This window comes from Ursus arctos, unplaced genomic scaffold, assembly GCF_023065955.2.
Source record: "Ursus arctos isolate Adak ecotype North America unplaced genomic scaffold, UrsArc2.0 scaffold_30, whole genome shotgun sequence".
In the NCBI taxonomy this organism is placed as follows: Eukaryota; Metazoa; Chordata; class Mammalia; order Carnivora; family Ursidae; genus Ursus; species Ursus arctos.
The window spans coordinates 3,360,325-3,384,238 of record NW_026622986.1 but is presented as its reverse complement, the minus strand read 5'-3'; the positions used below and the strand labels follow the sequence as shown (position 1 = coordinate 3,384,238).

The 23,914-nt window shown below is 35.3% G+C and overlaps 1 long non-coding RNA gene across 1 annotated transcript in view; it reads right to left on the bottom strand.

Moving 5' to 3' along the window:
- Positions 1-6,589: 6,589 nt before the first annotated feature.
- The window catches only part of LOC130542171 (uncharacterized), a 30,151-nt gene continuing 12,826 nt past the window's right edge, over positions 6,590-23,914 (bottom strand). The window contains exons 2-3 of the long non-coding RNA XR_008956534.1: positions 20,017-20,193; positions 6,590-8,365 (exon numbers count right to left, since the gene is read on the bottom strand). This is a non-coding gene — a long non-coding RNA (uncharacterized LOC130542171). The remainder of the gene's footprint in view (positions 8,366-20,016; positions 20,194-23,914) is intronic.

Genomic DNA, 23,914 nt, shown 5'->3' with positions numbered 1-23,914 from the left:
GAAGCCATCTGCTCCTAGAGTTTTGTGTGTTTGGAGTTTTTTGACTGTGGATTCAATTTCATTGCTGGTAATAGATCTATTCAAATTTTCTATTTCTTCCTGATTCAATTTTGGGAGGTTACAGGTTTCTAGGAATTTATCCATTTCTTCTAGATTGTCCAATTTGTTGGCTTATAATTTTTCATATTATTCTCATAATTCTTTGCATTTCTGTGGTGTTGATTGTTATTTCTCCTCTCATTTCTGATTTTTTTAGTCATACATTTCATCTTTTTGTTTTGATGAGTCTGGCTAAAAGTTTATTAATTTTGCTGATCTTTTCAAAGAAGCAGCTCTGGGTTTCATTGGTCTGTGGTAATTTTTTTCCTATTTTGCTTATTTCTGTTTTAATCTTTATATTTTCTTCTGCTGGTTTTGGGTTTTCTTTGTTCTTCTTTTTCTAGCCCATTTAGCTGTAAGGTTAGGTTGTGTGCTTGAGATTTTTCTTCTTAAGGTAGGCTTGTATTTGCTGCATCCCAAATATTTTGGACCACTGTGTTTTCACTCTTTAAATTTGCATGTGTTTTTTTTGTGTGTGATTTCCTCTTTTATTTCTTCATGACCCATTCATTGTTTAGTAGAATGTTATTTAGCCTCCATTTATCTGTGCTCTTTCTAAACTTTTTCTTGTGGTTGATTTCTAGTTTCATAGCACCGTGTTCAGAAAAGATGAATTGAGGGACACCTGGGTGGCTCAGTTGGTTGAGCATCTGAGTCTTGGTTTAGCTCAGGTCATGATCTCAGGGTCATGAGATCGAGCTCCACGTCAGGCTCCACACTCAGCAGGGAGACTACTTGAGATTCTCTCTCTCCCTCTGCCCATCACCCTGCTAACCCACACACATACTCTCTCTCTCTCTCTAAAATAAATAAATAAATAAATCTTAAAAAAAGTGATAAGATGAATTGAGTGACTTCAATCTTTTTGAATTTTTTGAGATTTGTTTTGTGGGCTAACATGTGAGCTATTTTGGAGAAGATTTCATGTGCAGGTGAAAAATGTGTATTCTGCTGTTTTAGGATAGTATGTTCTGAACATTCTGGCTTGTAAATTTTTTGCTGAAAAATCCACTGACAGCCTTATGGGGTTTCCCTTGTATGTACTTGTTTTCTTTTCTCTTGCCGCTTTTCAAATTCTCTCTTTATCACTATTTTTTTTTTTTTTTGCCATTTTAATTACTATGTGTGTTGGTGTGGACCTCTTTGGGTTGATTATGTTGGAAAATCTATGCCTCCTGGTTCTGAATTTCTCTTTCCTTTCCCAGATGAGGAAAGTTTTTAGCTATTATTTATTCAAGTAATTTTCTGCTTCCTTTTCTTTCTCTTCTCCTTCTCCTTGTAATACAAATGTTATTATGCTTGATGGTGTCACTGAGTTCCCCAAGTCTAATCTCATTTTGCATAATTTTATTTTCTCCCACCTGCTCAGCTTGATTACTCTCCCTTACTCTGTCCTCCAGGTTTCTGATTCATTCTTCTGGCTCATCTAGTCACTATTTATTCCAACTAGTATATTTTTAATGTCATGTATTGTGTTCTTTATCTCTAATTGGTTCTTTTTTTAACCTCTTTGTTAAGGGCCTTACTGATGTCCTCTACTCTTTCCTCTAGCCCAGTGAGTATATTTATGATCATTACTTTGAATTATTAGGCATATTACTTACCTATGTTTTGCTTAAGTTTCTTGCTTTGATTTTGTCTTATTCTTTCATTTGGGGCATATTCTTCTGTCTTCTCATTTTGTCTAACTCTCTGAGTCTATTTCTGTGTGGTCGGAAAGACAGCAATGTCTCCTGCACTTGAAAGTAATAAGAAAAGGTCCGATAATGTCCTGCCATGCAGTGGCCCCTGTTCACTAGAACCTGGAGCTTCAGAGGTGTCTGCTTTGTGACACATGTGCCCTGCTGTTGTGGCTGAGCTGCTTTTTCCTTTAGTCCAGTTGTCGGCAATGACTGGCTTTGCCTGTTGTTGGAAATGTTTGGTTCCTTTGGTGTTGGTGGGCCAGTCTGGGGACACTCTGGGCTTGAGTTGAGACAGGCTAGACATTTTCCAGAGATGTGGTAGCCCCAAACTGTCGGGCACTTTCCCTGTGTTGTCCCCTGAGACACTTCTGTTGGTGGGTGGGCATGCAGTCAAACCTCTTCTCTCCCTCCAGCTCACTGCTGAAGCCTCACTTTGACTACAGTGTGTGGTATTTTCCTCTCACTGGGGCAAGAGTCACTTGGAGTGGTATTGGCCTCTGAGTGGGCTGCTTGCACACTGCCGGTACTGTTTTGGTTGGGCTCTAGCCAAGAGAGTATTGGAGAGGGTGGATCAGTGGAAGAACAGTGCTGGGGGCAAGATGCAACAGGGAGTGGTACTGACATGCTTTGTGTGCCTGTGGTTGTCTATAGGAGGGGCCTGTAGCTCTGGGACTGAAGCAGCCTATATGACTCCCCAGAAGCATAGCATGGGGGTGGGTGAGTGGTGAGGGCTAAGGTTCTAAGCAAGCTTTGCATGCTGTTGTTCCCATGTGAGAGGGAACTTGCAGCACCTGGACAGAGGTAAGCTCTCTGGAGGGGTAAATTGGTAGAAACAATGTGGAGGGGCAAGGCAGCAGTGTTGACAAGTTAGGTAGCAAGTCCAGTAGGTGGCCGTGTGTTTATGCTGGGGGGCAGAAGTGGGAAATGGTGCTTGCCAGTTCCTTTATTCCTAGAGAAGTTCCCCAGAAATTTCTGTCCCTCTGGGACAGGCTCTGAAATTAGTAAATAACTCTCCTTCTTGTGTGCCCCCAGAAGCCCTTCAAACTGCTGTTTGTATGCTGTGTCTCCATGGGCTGTTTGTTGTGGTGTCTCTTTACAGCATGGACTCAGTTTTCTCTCACCCTCCAGGTTCTCCCAGAACTAAGCCTGCTCATTTTTTTTTTAATTCCAGGTTTTAGAGGTGCTTGGGTGGTGCAGTTGGTTAAGCATCTGACTCTTCGTTTTGGCTCCAGTTTGATCTCAGCGTTGTGAGATTGAGCCCCCACTTGGGCTCCACACTCAATGTGAAGTCTGCTTGAGATTATCTCCCCCTCTGCCTCTGCCCCTCCTGGTTGTGCTTGCTCTCTCACTCTCTAAAATAAAATAAATAAATATTTTTTAAAATTCTAGGTTTTAAGTCCCACTGGTTGTAGGAACTCATGAAATTCAGCCTTTCAGGTTTCCAAAGCCAAATGTTATGTGAATATGTCTTCCCCATGCAGGCTCCTTGTGGTGGGGGTCTGTTTCTCTCTCTCCTCTCTGTGCCTGCAGTGTTTCTCCCTTCCACGGACAGCCCTGTGTGTCCATTTAGTTCCCAACCCCATCTCTTCCCTTCTTGCCCTCTTCAATGTGGTCTCTTCCCTACATTTAGTTATAGAGTTTATTTTGCCAGTGATCTGGATTATTTACACCGATGTGAGTATTATCTAGTTGTATCTATGGGGCAAGGTGAGCCTACGGTACTCCACCATCTTCCCTGGAAGTCTTTCCCTTTTTCTAGACCACATCTTCTTTACCCATTCATCCATGTATGGACACATAGGTAACTTCCATGTCTTGGCTATTATACATAATTTTGTAATGAACATGAGGACACATATATCTTTTTGAGTTAGTGTTTTTATTTTCTTCAGATAAATACCTGGAAGTGGAATTGTTGGATCATATGACAGTTCTCTTTTTAATCTTTGAGAAACTGTTTTCATGGTGGCTATACCAATTTACATTTCCATCAGCACTGCACAAGGTTTCCCTTTTCTCCGCATCCTTGCCAACTCTTGTTATATCTTGTCCTTTTGATAACAGCCATTCTAACAGGTGAGAGGTGTTACATCATTGTGGTTTGATTTGTATTTCCCTGATGCTTAGTGATGTTGAGTACATTTCCATGTACCTTTCAGTCGTCTGTATGTTCTTTGGAAAATTATGTCCTCAGATCCTCTGTCCATTTTTTAATTGGATTGTTTGTTGTTTGGTGTTAAGTTGTATGAATGCTTTATAAATTTTGGATCTTAATTCTTTATCAGATATTTGCAAATATTTTCTCCCATTCAGTAGGCTGCTTTTTCATTTTGTTGATGGTTTCCTTTGCTGTGCAGTAACTTTTTAATTCGATGTAGTCCCACTTGTTTTTATTGCTTTTGATGCCTCTGCTTTTGATGTCAAATCCAAAATAATGTTGGCAAGACTGATGTCAAAGGAGCTTAGTGTATGTTTTCTTCTAGTTTTATGGTTTCAGGTCTTACATTCAAACCTTAAACTCATTTTTGAGTTAGCTTTTGTGTGTGTGTGTGTGTGTGTGTGTGTGTGTGTATATGTGTGTGTGTGTGTGTGTGGTGTAAGAGAGTGGTCTGGTGTCATTTTCTTTTTTCATGTGCCTCTCCAGTTTTCCCAGCTCATTATTGAAGGGAATAACTTTTCCTTGTATATTCCTAGCTCTTCTGTCATGAATTCATTGACCTATGTGTGTGGGTTATTTCTGGGCTCTCTATTCTCTCCCACTGTCTCTGTGTCTATTTTAATGCCAATGCCATAATGTTTTGATTACTGTAGCTGTGTGATATACTTTGATGCATAATGCCTCAAGCTGTGTTCTTCTTTCTCAAGATTGCTTTGGCTATTTGGAGTCCTTTGTGGTTCCATAAAAATTTTAGGACTTTTTTTATTTCTATGAACAATACCATTGGAAATTTAATAGGATTTCATTGAATCTGCAAATTGCTTTTGGAGTATGAACATTTTAACGATATTAATTCTCATGAGCACAGACTATCTTTCCATTTACTTATGTTTCTTTAATTTCTCTTATAATTGTCTTCTAGTTTTCAGTGTATAGGTCTTTGACCTCCTTGGTTTAATTTATTCCAAGATATTTGTTTTTATATAATTGCAAATGGGATTGTTTTCGTAATTTACTTATCTAATAATTATTAGTATATACAAATGTAACAGATTTTTATATTGATTATTGTATATTGTATATTGATTATTGTAATTTGATATCCTGTAACTTTCCTGAATTCATATATTAGTTCTAATGCTTTTTCAGTGAAGTCTTTATGGTTTTCTACGTATAATGTCATGTCATCTGCATCATTTCATCTACATCATATCATAATTCTTCTTTTCCAATTTGGATACCTTTTATTTATTTATTTTTCTTGCTCACATTTTTTTTTCATAGTACCTCTGGGCAGGCAGCTTTGGAAAACAAAATTTGTGGCCTCTCTATCCCTTTGATTTAAAGGAACCAAGTTTGTAGAAAACAATGAAAGCCTTTTTCCCCCATCCCCTAGTCACTGTGATGTGGTGAGTACACTCATCTTCAATGTGACTCTAAAGTAATGAAAACTCCAGGAATATCTTGATTGCCCTTATATTTAACTCTACAACTCTGCTCATGTCTAAATTGTAAATAACATCATTTTATAATTAGAGATAAAAAGCTCAAATCACATATATGATCAGGAGCTCTTGATTTCCATTCTCTTTCTTTCTTTTTCCCCCTTTTCCTTGCAATACTCTTCTTCTCCTCTGTTTTAAGGTACAGAACTTTGTATGTTGCCTTAACTCCTTTCATGGAATGAGGAGGACTACAAATAATAATAATGTCAGCAATACAAGAAGTAACATTTTGTACATGAATTTAATCTAAACTGTTATTTTCGACATCTTTTCTATTTCCTATTTCCATCATACATTGTGCGTTTTCTTCCCTTGATGTTGCAAATATTGTAGTTTGATATTTTTTTCCCAATAGTAAAATAATATGATGGCAAAAATGTTAAAAAGGGAAGATGTAGAGGAACTATTACATGAAAGTAATGCATTTTGGTTAACAGTTAAACACTCTATTAATAATTAATAATAATTATTAAGTGTTTATAAATTAGCCTTTATGCTGTGACTTTCTCTTGATAAAACCATTTGGTGATGTATTCAAATTGTGCTGCATATGAAGGTTGGCAGGGGAAGGTTGGTAAATGTACAAGCTCATCAGGTCATTCAGAGGAGTAGGATTAAGTAAGTAAGAAGTAAGAAAGTACTTAAGAAAGTGTCTGCTTAAGTAAGTACTTAAGAAAGTAAGTGTCTGCTTTCCTTATTTTCTTCATATATTTCTCTTGTTCCCATTTAGGGGATGACCAAGAAGACACTGATGAAACAAATACTGTATATAAAACTTATGGGGGGGGGCGGGTGCCTGGGTGGCTCAGTCGTTAAGCGTCTGCCTTTGGCTCAGGGCGTGATCCCAGGTCCCTGGGATCAAGCCCCGCATCAGGCTCTTCCGCTGGGAGCCTGCTTCTTCCTCTCCCACTCCCCCTGCTTGTGTTTCCTCTCTCGTTGGCTGTCTCTCTGTCAAATAAATAAATAAATAAATAAAAATCTTTAAGAAAAAAAAAACTTATGGGGAAGTAGAAAAAGCAAGAACCAATGAGAATGATTTTGCATTCTTTTTAGGAAGAGGATCAGAACATCACAATAAGTTCTGAAAATCATATATATATATATATATATATATATATATATATATATATATATACACACACACACACGTAATTGCAAATTGCTTCGCATAACTGACAAAACTTCAAAATTTTCTGTGAAAAATGTGTTCTTTTCAAGCAAAATTTTCATATTTTAGGGACCATTTGTAATTATTCTTTTCTATTTCCAGTTGAAGCATTGTGAAATCCTTCAGAGCTGGGGTATCAAACAGTGTTTTGTACAAACCAGTAATTCACTAAGTATGCCTTCTGCCAGGAACTTGGGCACATGAAACTAAATGACTCATTTTCCTTTTACACTAAAAAGAAGGTTTGTAGCCCTAGATAAGTCATACACCTGTCACATACACATGGTGTGTGTCTATTTGATGCCAGCACAACCACAAAGAAGGTGAAAAATTGGATCAAACTAGTGATTTATTACTTGTTTTATTGAATTCAACTTCTTTCCTTCACATTTTCATTTACTTTCACATTTTGGACTTCTTTATTTTTTCCAGATCACTCGTGACATATTTTACACTTTAAAAACTTTAAGAAAATAATTTGATTGACTTTATTTTTGTACTTTATGTACTTCAAAATATTTTTAATGGCTGTACATTAAGACTAATTGATTTATATTCCTGAGGGTTTCTAAACTGACAGAATGTCTTCCTGAAATTCAAATAAAATTTGTATGATTTCTGATCTGCAACAAAAACTAAGTATGTTGCATTTGCATCTGTGTGGGCCTCCTGTGTTTATGAATGGAGTTTTGTCCTATGGAGGTGGGAGGTAAGAAGTTTACACTTAGGATCACTAATAAATGCCTGGCAAAACCTTGTGAGATAACATATATCTAGGCAGATTGAAAAGTTTATTTTAAAAAAATAAAGTTTAAGCCCATTGTCATTTTTGAATATTTTTATAGATTTAAACACTAAAAAAATGCAGAATTGAATCTGAAATCGCTTCTATCTATCCCAATTAAACTGTTTTTTTTTCAATTATGCTATTCTATGTGCTACTAAGGTTTTGAAAACAACTATTTTTTTAAAAAAAGGTCTTATCTATTTGAGAGAGCAAGCGGTGGCATGGGGGGGGGCAGGAGCAAAGGGAGAAGGAGAAGCAGACTACCTGCTGAGCAGGGAGCCCAATGCTGGGCTCAATCCCAGGACCCTGGGTTCATGACCTGAGCTGAAGGCAGATGCTTAACCTACTGAGCCACCCAGGTGCCCCTTGAAACCACCTTTTATAGAAAAATACCTAGCCTACTTTTTACCATTAAAATGCTATTAAATCATGTCCACTACTGAAGTTAAATAATTGACAAGTAAATAATTTTAAAATATTATAATTGGCTTACTAACTTAAAGGAAGCTTTACTATTTCCAATCTAAAAAAGATTCTTAAATGCTGATGTCTTTTTGAATGCAAAATAGTTGAACTATTTATAGTTGAAATAAGGCTCATTGTTTGTATGTGACCAAAGAGTTTGCTGAAATCGTTGACCTCTAAGCAGGTGGTTTCGATGTTATTTAGAGGCAAACTAAGATACATTCAACCTCAAAATCTTTAAATATCTAGAAGACTACTATATCCAAGTATGAAAATAGTAGAAAATTTAATTGACTTGGAGGCATGTGACATAGAGTCACATATATTTTTATTTTTAAAATATCTTTTTCTTTTTCTTCTTTCCTTTCTCCTTTCTTTCTCCTTCTCCTTCTCCTTCTCCTTCTCCTTCTCCTTCTTCTTCTTCTTCTTCTTCTTCTTCTTCTTCTTCTTCTTCTTCTTCTTCTTCTTCTTCTTTCTTCTTCTTCGTTCCAAATACACCTTCTGGAACAAATGAATGATTTTTATGGGTAGTCATCAAAATAATAAGGACACCTTTTTATTTTTTATTTTTTAAAGATTTTATTTATTTATTTGACAGAGATAGAAACAGCCAGCGAGAGAGGGAACACAAGCAGGGGGAGTGGGAGAGGAAGAAGCAGGCTCCTAGCGGAGCAGCCTGATGTGGGGCTCGATCCCATAATGCCAGGATCACGCCCTGAGCCAAAGGCAGACGCTCAACCACTGTGCCACCCAGGCGCCCCTATAAGGACACCTTTTTATAATGAAGACATCTAACTTTAAGATATCTCCCTTCAATATAATGAAATATTTAACCAAAATTAACTCTAAAAGAAAAGAAAAAAAGGAAATCTGATTTCCATGGTATCAATCAAAAATGATAGAAAATTCTTTTTCAAAAGAAATTTATTTAAATTCAGTTTAGTTAACACATACTGTATTATTAGTTTCAGAAGTAGTATTTAGTGATTCATCAGTTGCATATAACACCCAGTGCTCATTACATTAAATGTCCTCCTAATGCCCATCACCCAATACTCCATTCCCCTACTTATTTCCCCTCCAGGAACCCTTAGTTTTTTCCTATAGTTAAGAGTCTCTTATGGTTTGCTTCCCTCTCTGTTTTCATCTTATTTTATTTTTCCTTCCTTTCCTCTATGTCCAATCTGTTGTATTGCTTAAATTCCACATATGAGTGAAATCACACAGTAGAAAATTCTTAATATTAATTCTTAATAAATTTATAACTATTATGAGAAACTGAGCTCCTAGTTCTATATAAGTATCGAGCCATAATTAACTAATTATTTATTGACTTTACAAAAATTAGAGAATTATATGGAGGTGCCTCAATGTCATGTCACATGTCTTAATATACCATTTTTATTGTTGAATTAATTCTCTTATGTTGAAAAATGATTAAGATACATAGATATCAATTACATATAATATTTTAAGAAACTAAAAATAAATATAATTGATAATGCCTTGAGTAGAAAATATGAATAACAAAAAATATTGCTCTTGGCATCATTAACAGATAACTGGTCAAGACTGGTCTTAAAGCTCTTTTTCTTTCTTTCTTTTTTCTTTTCTTTCTTTTTTTTTTTTTTTTTTTTTTTTGCTCTTATAGTTTTTAAATATGCTTTCTGTTTCCAGTCTGGTTTAGTTCATATTTCAAACTTTAAAAAAGTATTTTTTTTACAAAATAAAATCAATTTGTATTACCCCAAACAGAACCATCTTTATAATAATTTATCAAAAGCATTTTTAATTAATAAGCTGTTAGAGCACTGAGACTTTAGGAAGACATTTAGAAGAAGTTATATTTTATTAATTTATTTAACTTCATTAGAAAGAAAAATTAAGATTTGACTAGTACTATCAACATTAACATAAAAATTTAATACATATTTGATCCTCAAATGTTATTGTATCCTGAACCTGACATGCATTCTTTTATGCTTATTTTTTTATTTATTTTTATCTAAATCTTTGTTCCATTGGTCAAAATGGAAAGGTTTTGCAAGAATTATGAAACAACAGCTACAAATCTGTTTTTAAATTTATAATAATAAGAACCATATGGATAGGTCCCCTTGAGTACTGGAGTTCCTCAATTCAGGGCAAAAAGGTGAGGGTGGACATTTAGAAGCTTATTGCTGAGTTCATCACTTTTGGGAGACTAAGACAGGATGCCCCAAATAAAAACATGCCAATTTATCTTGAAATAGAATTTATTAAAGATATAAAACTGTGTTAATTATGTGTAATATGTATTGTCTTAGCGGGTAGTCAACTACTTACATTTTCACAGTTTTCACATTTATGTTTATCTCCTTTCCTTTGTGTGTAATTGTTTAACAAGTTGTTCAAAGATACATAAGGCTTGAATGTAGCTGTTCCCAGCTATTTTGAGATTTTAGGAGGCTCCTTTGCCCATCCTTAGTTAAAAATTTTAAGAGCGAGAGAGAGAGAAAGCAGTGAATTAGGTGCATGGAGTTCAAACTTGCAACTGAATAAAGGCTTTATTTTTTTGCAACAAAGATCTCCCAACTCTTGGAACACCAAAACTGAACTTGCTCATCTAGGACAGGTTGCAATGAATGAGTGGCCCAAACCTCTCTGTTTACTACTTAGGGCACTAAGAGAACAGATGACTACAAGCTCTCCTTTGGCTCAAGATGGAGACACAGAAGGGGCAAAGCTGTGAAGATCCAGTCCCTCCTTCCAAGCTCACTGCTCTGGTCACCCACTCTATTTCCCTGGAGACCTAAGGGTGGAGCAAGAGGCCAGGGTATCCAGGGAAACCCCCCTTCATGTAATCAGGAGTGTAGGAAAGAAAAAATCCCAAGAGGCCATTTCACTTATTTCCGTATGTGTGCTGCATGTTATCAAATAATTGTTTTCACAAAAGGAACTTCATTTATTCATTAGTAAATATAATTTCCAATTTATTTTAATCAAGGCATATAAAACTAAGAGAGGATGATCAAGAGATAACCAATTCTCCCACAAATGAGTTAATATTATTTCAAATAAAAGCAAAGAAATTTGGTGTACTATTCAGCTTTCATTCAAGTGGTACTTAATTTTTTAAAATACTTCATCTAAGTCTGTGAGAATAATTACTACTTTGGAGGCTCTCCAAAGATCAAGGTATTATGGATTCCCCCTTCATTCTCTGAGGCAGTAAATCACTTGTTCCTTTTACTCAGACAATTAATTACATTAAATGTCACTGCAAAACAGGACACCTTATTTTGCAACTTGCACAATAAAGCCACATCTCTGGTGATAAGTAGTCATCAACCATACCACATGCTGAGTTATTGTTTCAAGAAGATTCTATAAATAAAAACAATACTGATATTCATTGAGAGACTACTATTTAGAAAACACTGTACAGGGTTCTTAATACTCACTCTGTAATTTATTCCCCAACTAAGGTTTGGAGAGCTTACATAAATATGCCATGAACACACAGCTTATAAGTAATAGACCCAGGATTTAAACCCTAGTTTGTTTTATTCCAAGATATGTGCTGCTTTCACTCTACCACTGCATGGTAAAGGAAGAGTGCTAGTTCTGAATTTGTGTAAGTATGAACTTCTTTGCTCATTTATTGCATACATTAAAAAAGAAAGGTAAAACAATGTTTTCTGCTATGAAAGATTAAGAATTTCAACTTACAGTGAGTACATTTTTCCATCTCTTCTTGCTCACTCTTCCTCCCAATTTTTGTTAATACTTTATTTTAGTATTCCTATTAGTGATAACTTTTGTAATTTTAAATATTACTTTTAAACTTATTTTTCTTGATCTAACAAATGGTATTTAATTAAATGGTATTTCTTGATGCCACTTTATATTTGTGTAATGATTTCTTAGACAGATTTTTGTTTTCCCTGGTATTTCTAATTGCCTTTTTTTTTTGTTAGTGACAAATAAATCCCATGACTTCACTCTATCCCTGAAATCATTCAAATGTGTAATTATAGTATTTGTTCAAGTTATTCTTCTTGAAGACAGTCTACTTGGATTTAAATTAACTGATCACTGCCAACCTGAAATTATTTTTCTTTGTAATCTTGAATTAAATCTTCTCTTTCTTGGATACTATGTCTTCTTTTTTTCCTCATTTTGTTGGAGAATATTATGTAGTTTGTTTGTTTTTTTTTTTCAGAAAACATGTAAAAATAAATTTCTAAGTCCTTGGCCTTGTAAAAATACCTTTATTTTTCTTTCATACTTGATAGTTTCATGGGATATAGAATTTTAGATTCAAAATTTTTGCTATTAGGACTTTGAAGGCATTTCTCCTTTTTTTTAACCTGTAGTGTTGCTGATGAGGAATCTGATAACAATTCAATTTATTTCATTATTTGTAACTTGTTCTGTCTACCAACTTATACAAATTCTTACTTAGTTCTCTGTGTTCTCAGTTGTTGATAAAGAGTCTTGCAATCAGTTTCCTCGTTGAGTGTCCTGATACTATTTGGATTCTCCCACTCATAAGCAGTGCCTTTCCAGCATAACCTAACCCCTCTACTGCAGTCTTTCACCTATTTATTCTGCCTTGTGACTTTTTAAACTCTGGTTTATCCATCAGTTCTTCAATTTAAAATTCACCAAAAGCTCAGGTTTCCTTATGATTTCCATTTTCATTCTCAGCACTGTAGGAAACATTTTTCTTTTGTAAATATTACTGTTATTTCAGTGGGAAATTGGGAGGGAAGGCAGGTAATCAGGTATGCCTGGTCAACCTTCTTAAAATTGTATGGGTAGAATTTGGGTAATATCCAATATAAATTTTCTAATAAATATCCAGTATATAATATAATTTGGTATATTATTTTGGTAAAAATAAAGTGAGAATAAGCATTACAGAATATCATCAACTGTATCATCAACACCACCCAGCAATCTTGGATTTCCCAAATCAGTTAAGTTTCCTACTTGTCACATTTACAGTTTTAAACTTCGTTCAATTCTTCAGATTTCTCTGACTTACACCTCCCCAAGCATTCTAGGCCTTCTCCAGAGAGAAAATAAAATTAATTAAAAGTAATTTCTTTAACTTTTCATCACTATATCTGTACCTTGCTTGCATGCATGCCTATTTTTTTTCTTCCTTCCATATACATTTGGAAAAGATATCCTTCTTCCTGTTCTACAGAATTATTCCCCTATGCTTTGGACCTCCTCATGGCCTAGTTCTACCGTCATCCTCATGTTCTATTCCATCTGCAACTTTTTCTTCAAACTGCCTCCTTTGTTTTAACATTTGAATATGCTCATCTCCAATCTCAACCAAGCCACCCTTGATTCCACATTATCCAACACTGATAAACTATAGATCTCACATTACTTTCATAGTCACTTTCAAAAGAGTAATATCTATACTATTAGTTTTCATTTCATCACTTCTATTACAGTGTGTAAGGGAGACTGTTTCTCTCAAAGTTCTAGTGGTGACTCTCTGGGCTTTCCTCCTCTTTCTTTCTTTTTTTTCCTCTCCCCTTTCCTCCTCCCGCTCTTCAATCTCCTTTGTAGGCTTCTCTTCTTTCATTAAATATTGATACCTCTCAATCTCTTTCCTGGGCCTTATGTTCTTCTTACTCTATATACTTGCCCCGTTCAATGTCCTCTTCTGTCTTGGCTTTATTTCCAATTTATATATTGAAGATTCCTAAGTCTATCTTCCACCAAAACACTTTTGTGGGCCTTAAGTTAAACTGCCTCTCAAATGTTTTCACTAGGTGTTTTTGGTCATTGTGAACTTAATGAGTCTACAACTAAAGTCATTTTTCCTCTGAAGGTGTTTTGCTTTCAGTATTTCTTAGCTCAGTGAAGGTTTCCTCTATGCCTTATTGAAGCTCTAGACCTGACAGGAATCCTTGAATCCTGCTTTCCCTTCTTGGCCCCTTCTCTGCACTTCACCTTCAAAAAACCCTATAAAGTTCTATGTTCACCTAGTTCTATTTTCCAAACATTTGCCAAATCACTGTTTTTCTACACTCTTTCTGCTACTAGCCTCATCCACTTCACCATTAATTCTTGCAAAATAATTATTTTTATGACCTCCTAATTTATATCTGCCCCTAGTGTTCTCTCTTCATCCAGTCTCCAAACTCTAATTAGAGTGATTTTTTTTTGATAAAAATGTGAGTCTAGTAATCTCACATCCTTGCCTAAAATCTTTCAAAAACTTCCCGTTCCTTAGGATAAAGTGTTCTGCATCTCACACTACTTCAGTATGAGACCAGGCCAACCTGAACCTTAAGTTCTCTCTCATTTTCGTGGTTTATTGTGCATACTCTTCCCTCTGCTTGGACCACACTCTTTTTCACCATTAAATTGCAGCTGAAATATCATCTCCTTCCAAAGATATTCCTTAGTTTCTATAACATGCTAGGTGTCCCTGAGCTTTCCCTATCATGATAACTTACACATATGATTAATAAACAAATGCTTGATGTCTACATTTCATCTGAGAGTATGTTTTATAATACCAACAACTCTTTTTTTCTTGCTCACTAATATATTCCTAGGGTTTACTTAGCACGGTGTCTAGCACATAGTAGACAATCAATAAGTGCATAACAATATGAATAAATAAGTGATTAATTGCATGTGTCAGTAGACACAAGATGCTGAGACAAAAAGTAAGACAAGAACATTAATTTGTTTTCTCAGAAATGTGAATAGAATCATGACAATTGATGTTAGTGTCCCTGTGATTCATTGCATGAATTTTCAGGATGCCTGATTAATGGTATAGATGTACAGTCTGTGGCCTTAGGAGATAATGAGACATCAGGTTCACTGTAGCAGGAACCCATGACACTATTCTCGGCATGGCTAAGTAAGGAGACCAATACGAGTATACAACTATGCATTTTTTCAGGTTAATTGAGGTATAATTGACATATTCAGTTATAAATGTTTAGTGCAATGTATGTAAAATTTGGTGACTATATGCAGAAATTCATTATTATGTGAGTGGTTAATAAATTATTTTTTACAATTATTGCTGCAAAGAAAGGTCCAAGAATTCCTGATATTACCAACTATTTTAGCAAGTTGTTTCTTCTGTACTCTATGGTGCCTGCAAAAAGTGGGAGTAAAAAATCTGAATTACTTGGCATTTACTGGGTAAACAGCATTTCATTTTTACACAAACATTGACATTAATTAAGTCTTCCAACATCTGGGATGTAGGTAAGTATTCTGCTAACTTTGCAGAGAAGGAAATGAAATCACAGTTGTCCGGCAGTTTGCCAGGGTCACTGACCAAGTCAGTGTCAGGACTGGGAGTACTACTCAGGAATTTTTGGCTGTGACTTTTCTTTTCAACGAAACTACATTCATAAGGGAAAAACATATTGGACATATATTTCTGTTTTTATTTCCTATCAAACCTGGAAGGCTCAGTAATCTCATGAGAATTCCTGTTTCTAATCTTAATTTTATGACTGAGCACATCATAGTAAGAATAACACAGGCATTTCCAATGTCATACATCCATATGAATCAGAATTTTGGAAAATATTTTTCCTTTCCTTTCCTTTTTTTTCTTATTTTCTTTTTGCTTCTCAAAAATGTATTTCAACCCAAGGAACTCAACTCTTCCAAAAAATAATCGTGATTATCAAGTGAAAGATATCCAAGTATGTTACACTTTTCTATTTCTAAAAACCATTTTGTAATATATGCTATTTTCACCATATTGTGTAAATTAAAAATATAAGAAAATGTTCATCCATCTTTGAAAGAAAAATTACACAATTGCTTAGTATAAAACCTAAGTAATGTCAGTCAAGTCAAATGTAAAACTGATCTACCCCCCTTTTCCCAACAGTTCTGTCTGATTCATTCAAGTTTATTGTAGACAGAGGTAAATTGTCATGAACAGTCTATGGCAAGTACTGAGGGAGCCTGGACTCTGGGTTAGGGTGACTTGGGCTCTAAGTCTACATCTGCCAACAACATGCTGAGTGACTGTGGGCAAATCTTTGTGCTTTAATTTCATCATCTATAAAATGGGGATACCAACAGTACCTGCCTCATGGGTTATCATGAGGGTTAAATGACTTAGTTTATGAGAAGCATTTAGAAAATCATTTATATTTAATAAATATAACCCATTTAGAAAGATGCCTGGCACACAGCTATACTTTATAACTCTCAGCTATTAATATTGTTTAAGATTTAATTGATATATTTTGTATTTCTAAAATTAGTTTTAGATAAATGTTCTATATGCTAAGAACACATTGAGTATGGAAGGGGAAAAGAAAGTTGTTAGAGCAGGAAGGAGAGATGCAGTTTGGCAGAAGGCCAGATTTCCATTTGTAGCTTATTTCTGCAACATTTCCATAAACTTCCCTTGAGTACAATGAAAAGCTGTGTAAAGCCATACTCCTGGCTTTGAATGAACCCACAGCAGAAGGGAATTTTCACAGTAAAATTGAAGAGGCTGGCTAAGAATGTTCAGCTACTTTTCCCTCACAAGAATGAATACAGAAAAATGTAGGCTTATCATTTTTAGCATATTTTAAAATTGCTCTCAGACAGTGGCAATTGTGATAAACATTTGCTAGGGGAATGGCAAACATGTCTGTGCCTTACATTTTACTGGGCTGCATAAAACCTGATATTTGAGGAGGAACAGCCTTTATTCTATCATTTTAGAGATAGAGATAGCTGATGAAAGGTGCTTCTTGATAAATAAGAAATTGTTTGTGGGGTATATGCTTTAAAACTACGGCTAGATACCCCAAAGCAGAATTTAAGTTTAAAAAACACCCCACATTTTTAAAATTTATAATCATCTGTAGGCTTGATACTTAAAAATACAGTTCCAAATTTTGGTTGCTAGTAAATTTTAGATAGCATTTGAAGCAAGAGCTGTAAAACAATCTGGAAATTAGAGCATTCAATGTGCTGGTATATGTTACAAGCGTAGAGAATCATGTAAAAATACACTGATAAAAATCATAGAGTATGTACTTAAATTTAAAACATTATACAACTTTAGAGAAATCTAAACTTAAAAATACTATTCTGTCTGTATTAATCTCAGAGACAAATTAGCTTGTGTCCTCTTGAGTTTTTATGCTACCCCTTAATAGTTTGAAAAACGTGGATTTTCTTGAGGTAGAACACAGTGTTTGGTGTTTAAAAAAAAGCATTATGCATCAAACTGAAATGAAATTGGTCATCGTGACACAGGCCTTTATCATGATTAACTGGAGTGGTTTTGCAGTACCACCAAAAAAACTGGAAATAACTGTGCCTTATTCAGCATTAATTTTAGGACTGTAAATTTCCAACAAAAATTTCTCCAAGCATGGAAATTTAAATGATGAATTAGGAATGCACTGAATGATGCCATGCTATCTTCTTGCCAAACTTCACCTTCAGATGGAAAACCCTACGTACGAAATTTCTGGTTAGTGGATCTATGCTTCCAAAAGCAGTTCAGAAACAACAGTTTGTCAATATGGCAATAGAAAAAAATATCCTATAAACAACTGTATGCAATTTTTAGGATGAAAACACAATTTCAGTGTTTTAAGCACCATTCACATTTTTGGTCAGTTTGTAACTGAAGTTGAATAAATGCAGTTAAACATAGAGTCGAAAGTAAATCTTATCGCTTCCTGTAATGCAAGAAAAGATCTTTTCTGGGCATCACTTTGTTAGTCAGTAGATAATTATTCTGAACCGCCTAAAAAATAAAACTCCTTTCAGATTTTTTCATGTATTTAGTTAGCCTTCTTTTCAATAATTACATCACATCAGGTAAATATCCATAAAAAATCCAATTTGTAGTTAAAAAACCTGACCCTGTTTATAGTTTTCTCTGTTATCTTATCTGTGGACCAGAACTGTTAACGTCATATCTTGGTAATTCAGGATCTTGGGCTGCACCCCTGATTTTCTGAATCAGGACCTATTTTAACAAGATTTCCCCTAAAGTTTGAGAATCACTACTCTGAGTAGCACCTACAAGAGTGCCTGGCTCATAATAGGTGCTTAATAAGTGTGTTGATCAGCTGGCTGACTGCATTAATAAATGATTTCATGTGAAACTGGCCATTAAGAGAGTTTGAGACAAAAATGTAACAGCATTATACTTCAGAGAAAAGGTTTAATCAGGGCATAGAATTTGGTATTTTATCCCGAGATAACCTAAGTAGGTACATTGTTAATTCTCAAGGAAAAGCATAGTTGTTTAAAGCTGTCTTATGAATGAAGTGAGAGTTCTGAAGTCAGGCCACTAGGAGCACAGTGCTAAAGAGGCTTTGGCCATGGCTCTGAATTCCCTAGCGGTCGGTTGGCTAGATGCTGCTCCATCACCATACTGTACCCCTAGTTTGGCTATGTATCCCAAGAGAGTAGCTGGGAAAAGAGGCCAGCATCAGTACTCCTAGTAGCCTGACTCTGGCTGTAGTAGGGTTTTCTCTGCTGAACAGAGGCTAGTGTGTAAAATGGAGGATGTAAAACAGTACTTACAATGAAACACTGTGTGAGCACCATTATTTTTTAAGGTCAGCTTACGTCTGAAGATAATAGAAATAGTCAGTGATTCACAAAAAGACATCAAAAATTTACCAACGGGCATCTTATGGCATGATAACATGCTCATGATTAAGGAAATGTCTTGATTCTGTTTCATTAAGATTAAGTCTGTTTTTACAGGGTAACAGTTTTTTCAGAAAGTTTCTTTATCACAATGATCTTATTTAATCTTATAATAAATGCCTTATTTAAAAATATAGGCTCTTGTGGAATCTGATAAGATACTTATATTATTGTACTATGTCTTCTGTTAAACTGGAAGCCAAAATGTATCAAGATATTTACAGAGAAAAAAGTAAAGGTTTCTGTTTTGGAAACAAAACAAAACACACACACAACATACAGCGTAGATGCCATTAATGTGCAGTTGCTACACAAAATAAAGCCTTGCATTTTGAATTTGATTAGCCAGATAAGATGTTTGGGTATAGCTTCTCCATAATTAGGGCCTGTGTGCAGCCCTGTGTTACATTCCTTGTTAGGAATGTAGGTGCACAATTTTCACTTTTGCCCCTCCCCGACACCAGGTTTCCCCCCAGCCCAAAACAAAGTTCCTGGAAGGGAAGCGTTTTTGTAGCAATCACGATGTTCATTCAGGTATTGTGCCACACATTTGCACAGCTCTTTTTATCCATCATTTCAATTAATAGTCACAATATCTCTACATTTTTATGAAAGAGGAAACTAAGGATTAGTGGGCAAGGTAATGTGTGTGAAGCTCCCCGGCTATTAGGTGACAGAGGTGAAGATGATTCTTATACCCAGTCTCTCTGACTTTAAAATCTCCATCCCATCCTCTTTATGTTACTATTCTTCCACAGTATCTCTACAAACCAAAGATACCCCTTTCTATTCCAGAAGTTAAGGTGCTTTTAGGTTCATTTGTACCTGTTCTTGCAATGACAAGAAAAGCATATGCTACTTGGTAAATATTTTGCTAGGTCCAAAGCCAATTCCATTGATTTTTAGAAGAGCATAATCAATAGCATTTCTGCATAGCTGCTGTTGAGGACCTGTTGTACTCCAGGCCTGGGCTAGGTACATAAAAAAATACAACGAAGAATCAAACAGCTTAATGGGGAAAATGCATATGTTAATTGATATGGTGATCAATACTATGATTTTAAACTACAAAACAATGACTATGGAAACATAGTGAAGAAGTGACTAGCTTTGCCCGGGTCATCCGGGAATATTCAAGAGGGAAGGTAAAATCACAACCATGCCTCGAAGGACGAAGAGGAATTTCCAGAGTAGGTAAATGAGGGGGATAGGTTGAGAGAGTGGCATGCACAAGATGTGAAGGTCTACACAGGTGGTAAATAGGGACAACTATAAATAGCTTAATCTCGGAAGGATTAAGCTTTATTCCACCTTTCAGATAATTCATGGATAATTTAGCTAAATAGTCCAGGCTTGGTTAATTTGAAGAAAGGCTACATTTTCATTTGGGGGGTAGGCCTGGTTGGAGAAGAAGGATTAATACTTGGGTAAGGGATAGGAGTTCCAGAGAGGAGAGGAAGCTGCTAGACAGAAGCTCTTACCTTGTTATGCAAATTACTTACAGAGACCATACTGGCTGGAGCCAATCTCTGAATTGCAACAACGGGATTAATCTGATCCTTCTAGATCTTCTCTCTTTCAGTTTGTTGTCCACTGAGAAGTTTTCCCTGTTTGTGTAAACTTCAGAATTCAGCTTCACACCGGTCCCAATAAATGGTCTTTAGGAAGGAAGGGGACGAATTTAGGGAGTCTGAGAAAGGGAATCATTCCAATTTAATTCTCCCATATGACTTCATAAATACTCAGTTTGATATGTAAAGTTGATACTAATTATATTCAAAATGCAGCATCCAATATCTGCAGGATGCTAGCAATGCTCAAGCTAAGCCTTCTATTGCATCATTTCATGTGGTTCCCTTTGTAATCCTATAACATAGAACTAGGTTTATCTCCCATTTTCTAGGAAACTGAGTCCTGGACAGGTTACGAAACATACCTAGATTGTGCAGTTTGTCAGTAGCAGAGTTGAAAATTGAACTTAAGTCTGACTGGGAGTCCAGAGCAAATACATTTTGCTATCTTGCATGAGGTTGACTCTGATTTATCTCCAATTACCCAGTAGCACAGTAACATTTCTCCAGTACAATTAAATAAACATTAAACTTCTCTATTATTTTTTATCATACTAAATTTGTTTCACACAGTCACCACTTTCACAAGTTTTGCTCATTTTGCATGGTTGAGCAAATAGAATTTAAATAAATTGATAGCAACCTTGGCTACAGCAGACAATTTATGACTTTGTCCAGGTTTCTATAGCTTAGTAACTGGAAGCAACCCTGTACTCAGAAACCTTTTCAGTGTTTGAAAAGAAGTATATATAAAATGCCATTACTTTCATCCCTTTAGAGTTGTCTAATCATGAGTGGAAATAACCAGGATGAACCTTGATAAAACAGTGTGTTTCAGGCATAAGATAAGATATTTGGAGTACAAAGTTAACCCTGTGGCCATGCAGCTGTCCCACAGAACTCCCATGCATTTCCTGGCTTAAATGTAGAATAATAGTGCAAGGTTCTTAAATTTCCATCACTAAGTTCCTGGAAACTAATTTGGATAAAATAAGTATATTTTCATGTATTTTCCAAGAAGGAGAAAGTTAGATATTAACTATTTAAATGACTCATGTTTATATTTGTTTTTTAAATTATTTTTCCATTTAAAAAATTTTTATTATACATCACTGATATTTTCCCACTTTTACCCCCAGGTTCTTCATCAAAATTTGATAGAATTTATGATGCAAAATATTTTGAAGCAGAAAATACAAACACTGGATGAGAGTTTTCAGGTATATTTTTATTTTCACTGTATGTGCTGTTTGATTTTCAAAAAATAATGACAGTAGTAAAAGAAAAAATGTTCTGTAAGCCTGACCTTTATGAATGCCTGAGGAAAATTTTCAGGAAAGGCTACCTCCTTCTTTAATTGCAAGAGCCTAGCTCCTAGATTATATGGACTTTAAGGATCAGCTTGTCAGAAAGTCTTGAAGGAAATCTACCATTTTCTTACTGTTCGGGGCCTCTTGAACTGTAAGAGCTAGTAGAGGAGTATTTATTTGCACGACAACGTGAACTGATATAATCGGAGAGAAAGTTAGCACTGCAGGACAGCCCTGCATGACATATTTCAATATTAAAACCAAACTTTAGTATACCTGTTCATATGAACCTATATATATATGTTACATATAATATATATATATATAATTAAATAAATAAATATGATATTATTTATATCGGTTTAAAAAGTAAACTTTAGGTTTTATCTTGCCACAAGCTCTAAAGCAATAATCTGGGAGAGTAACTCAATTTTTCTCTATTCACTATGGTTTCCAGGTAATTTTCAATTATCTGAGCTGATGGTTATTTGTCCTGAGAAGGAGTCCCAGTTATTTTAAAGATGTATCTTGGATGATTATTTATCTCTGAATTTTATCCTATACTTTAATCAGATTCCTTTTGGAAACTTGCTTTAAATATTACTAACATCAAAATATCTTGTTGTGGGATAAACATTGCTTTTGTAACAAGATCAGTGGATTTGATTCCTAATTCTGCTTCCTTACTGAAAGATGTGGGCATGCTTTAATGAAAAGAATGTACCTAATATCTGTTTTGGTGGATAGAATAGAACCCTTTATATTCTAACAAAAGGACGTTCAATAGCTCAGTTAATCTAGGGTTTGTTCTATAGTCCTAAATCTACAAACTCTGCCAATTTTGAACATCATAAGTAAATAAAAGACCAAAGACGTTCTAATTCTTAAACAGTCTGAAGCCAAGAAAAAGAACACAAGGGAAAAAGAACCAAATGCAAACATAATTATATATCCAGTGTTCTCTGTGTTTTGGGTTTGGAATGAAGCTGCTGCACAATCCCCTCAGGGAAGCTCTACAGCTTGAAGTCCATCCTAAGTAGCGTTTCCTATTTCTATGCCATGACAGCCAACCATTTGCAGCTTAGCCGGTAGAGGGAAGTGAGTTTCCTAACAACTTAATTTTTAGGCTATATTTATCATCTATGAATCAGAAACTGACAGCAATGACAAGAATTTCCTCACCCATCTGCATTTTTATTCATGTCTTTTAAGAATAGCTCTGCCACATTTTAAAAATTTCAGCAGCAGTGAGACACACAATACACATCTATCAATCTATTTATGATCTATCCACCCAACATCTAGGTAATTGAGATAATATATTTGAAATCAGAAATTGGTGAAAAGAGACCACATATTTTATACTCTGGATTAATAAAAGAAAATGTTATGCTTAACATTACTGAACATAGATATTCAATTTAAACCCATCTTTTATGTAAGGTTCGCCTTCATTAACTGCAACACTAATACACATGGATATTGCATTCTCTTGGGAGGTTAACTAAGTTAACATCATAATATTGTGAGACTCTAAATCAGTTCATATTCAAACAAAAAGTCCTGATGAAGCATGGAGTATTGACAACATGTGTCAATCTTTTTTTCCTACTATAACCCAAATAAAATGACAGCAAAGGAATTTTTCAAAAACATTTATTAACCCATAAAGACAATGGGGAGATTTCAACTGGCAAAACATTTATACTACTTTTAGAAAAACAGAGTTAGAGGAATGATGTGTGATTTGACAAAGTAAAAGACACTATAAAAATTATAATTTGAGAGTCTGCAGAGGTCAGTTTGTTCCACAGAACCTCTGAGAATGTCACTATTTTGAGGAACAGGCCACAAGGAAGCAGTTGAGAACAGGACATTGACTGAAATCTGTCTCCAAGCCATTTCTCCTACCCTTCCCAGATAGGATTGGCCTGACCCTAACTCTTGTCAGAGACCACATCCTCATTCTCTTCAAGAAACCAAGCCACAGAGGCCACAGTCATAAGGGAAGGCAGAGATGTTGCATAAGACTAAAAATAGGAGGAATAAGAGAAGCCCCCTTCTCATCCAGACTTAAAATGTTTCCCCCATAGACAGAAACCTGGAAAAAATCCATCCTGGAGAAACTGAATGGTTAAAGGCAAGCAAGCAAACAAGTAAACTCTTAAACAAATTTGGCATTTCTCTTCAGAAAAAGACAAGTGTCCTGTTTGAGTGCCCCACAGTAACTCCTATCCAATAACTTCTACTTGCTTACTCAGGACTTCTGAACAGTCTTACTGCCTCACCCTTAAATGTAAAATGATTAAAATATGAAAGATGAAAGGAAGTTTCAAACTGGAAGGAGTAAAACCTAAACAAATTAAGAAAAAGAGGGAAGACAGGAAGGCAGGAAGGAAGGAAACAGGTTAAAGGGGGATCAGAGAAAGAACTTAAAAAAAAAAAAACCATTGAAAACATTCTAAAAGAGATGTCCTTAAAATAAGAAAATATCTGTG